Source organism: Apium graveolens, chromosome 5 (genome assembly GCF_009905375.1).
Source record: "Apium graveolens cultivar Ventura chromosome 5, ASM990537v1, whole genome shotgun sequence".
Taxonomy (NCBI): Eukaryota; Viridiplantae; Streptophyta; class Magnoliopsida; order Apiales; family Apiaceae; genus Apium; species Apium graveolens.
The window spans coordinates 214,146,671-214,149,281 of record NC_133651.1 but is presented as its reverse complement, the minus strand read 5'-3'; the positions used below and the strand labels follow the sequence as shown (position 1 = coordinate 214,149,281).

At 43.8% G+C, this 2,611-nt stretch overlaps 1 non-coding gene across 1 annotated transcript; it reads right to left on the bottom strand.

Moving 5' to 3' along the window:
* Positions 1 to 282: 282 nt before the first annotated feature.
* On the bottom strand, positions 283 to 389 carry LOC141662595 (small nucleolar RNA R71). Its single transcript, XR_012550701.1, has one exon. It is a non-coding gene; the product is annotated as a small nucleolar RNA R71 (small nucleolar RNA).
* Positions 390 to 2,611: the final 2,222 nt, after the last annotated feature.

Genomic DNA, 2,611 nt, shown 5'->3' with positions numbered 1-2,611 from the left:
GAAATCAAGCCGGGCACTATTCAGATGGTGCATAATTCTGTTTCTTTTGGAGGAGCGGCAACTGAAGACCTCAACATGCACATAAGGAATTTTGTCGAGATCTGCAGCACTTTTAAGTATAATGGCGTGACTGATGAGGCTATCAAGTTGAGGCTTTTCCCATTCTCACTGAGGGATAAGGCTAAAGACTGGTTACATTCTGAACCAGCTGGGTCCATCACTACATGGCAATATCTTGCGCAAAAGTTTCTGGTGAAGTTTTATCCAATGGCAAAGACTGCTGCTATGAGGAGTGCTCTTACTCAGTTTGCGCAGCAACCTACAGAATCTATGTGCGAGGCTTGGGAACGCTACAAGGAAATGTTGAGAAAATGTCCACATCATGGAATGCCGGATTGGATGGTGATCACTGGTTTTTATAATGGTTTGGGGGCCCAATCTCAGCCCATGCTCGATGCAGCAGCTGGAGGAGCCTTATGGGCTAAAAGCTATACTGAGGCGTATAATCTTATAGAGACGATGGCTGCAAATGAGCATCAAAACCCAACTCAGAGGATGACGTCAGGCAAGGTCGCAGGTATTCTGGAAGTTGATGCAGCCACCGCTATTGCAGCCCAGCTCCAAGCGCTATCAATGAAGGTTGATTCTCTGGCTACGTATGGAGTTAATCAAATAGCTATGGTTTGTGAGCTTTGTGCAGGTTCTCATGCTACGGATCAGTGTTCTCTTGTCAACGAATCTGTTCAGTATGTGAATAATTATCAGCGATAACAGCAGCCTGTGCCAGTGACCTATCATCCTAATAACAGAAATCATCCAAATTTCAGCTGGGGGAATAATCAGAATGCTATTCAGCCACCATATCAGCAAGGAGTGAGTAAACAGTTTAACCCACCTGGATTCCAGCAACCACAGCAGTATGCTATAAGGCAATCATATCCTCAACAGGGAAGTGCAGCTGCACCTACTAGTGCTGATTTTGAGGAACTTAAGCTGTTGTGCAAGAGTCAGGCGGTTTCTATCAAGACCTTGGAAAATCAAATCGGTCAATTAGCCAATGCAGTGCTCAATCGTCAACCTGGCACTCTTCCCAGTGACACGGAAGTACCAGGTAGGAAGGAAGCTAAAGAGCAAGTCAAGGCTATTACCTTAAGATCTGGAAAAGTAGCTGAGGCTGAAAAGGCAAAAGAAGTAGAAGCTGAAATTAGAGAAGAAGAATCTAAGCAAAAGGAGAAAGTGGCGGAACCAAGGAAGACTACTGTTGAACACACTCTGCCTGAGGCTAATACAGGGGAGAAACAGCTCTATCCTCCACCACCTTTTCCTAAGAGATTGCAGCAACAAAAGCTGGATAGACAGTTCGGGAAGTTTCTGGAGGTGTTCAAGAAACTTCACATCAATATACCTTTCGCTGAGGCTCTGGAACAAATGCCTAGTTATGCGAAGTTTATGAAGACTATTCTTTCAAGGAAGGTGAAACTGGATGACCTTGAAACCGTTGCTCTCACGGAAGAATGCAGCGCTATTCTGCAGCAAAAGTTACCACCAAAACTGAAAGATCCAGGAAGCTTCACCATTCCTTGCACCATTGGCAATCTAACTTTTGACAAGTGCCTTTGTGATTTGGGAGCAAGCATTAATCTGATGCCGTTGTCGATCTTTAAAAAGCTGGATCTGCCTGATCCAAAACCCACATACATGTCGCTACAATTGGCGGACCGTTCCATTACTTACCCAAGGGGCATAGTTGAGGATGTGCTCGTCAAGGTGGATAAGCTCTTCTTTCCAGCATATTTTGTTATTCTGGATTTTGAGGAAGATAAGAAGATTCCCATAATCTTGGGAAGGCCTTTCTTGGCTACTGGCCGTACCTTGATAGATGTGCAAAAAGGTGAATTTACTATGTGGGTCCAAGATCAGGATGTGACCTTCAATGTATTCAAGGCAATGAAATTCCCTACAGAAGATGAGGAGTGCTTAAAAGTGGATGTGATTGATACTGCGGTTACTTCCGAACTCGATCACATGCTAATGTTTGATGCATTGGAAAAGGCCTTATTGGGGAATTTTGACAGCGATGATGAAGATAGCAACGAGCAATTACAATATCTGAACGCTTCTCCATGGAAGTGAAAGCTGGACATACCATTTGAATCTCTTGGTACTTCTGACCTTAAGAATGCTGAAGGGAAGCTCAAACCATCAATAAAGGAAGCACCTACCTTGGAGCTCAAACCATTACCTGAACACTTGAGGTATGCTTTTTTAGGTGATTCATCTACGTTACCTGTTATTATTTCATCTGACCTTTCAGGTAGTGAGGAAGACAAGCTCTTAAGGATTTTAAGAGAATTCAAATCGGCTATAGGATGGACCATAGCAGACATCAAGGGGATAAGTCCTTCATATTGTATGCATAAAATTCTGCTAGAGGAAGGTAGTAAGCCAATTGTGGAACAGCAGCGAAGACTGAATCCCATCATGAAGGAGGTGGTGAAGAAAGAAATTCTGAAATGGCTAGATGCAGGCATCATTTATCCTATTTCTGACAGCTCGTGGGTGAGCCCCGTACAATGTGTACCTAAAAAGGGAGGTATCACTGTGGTCGCAA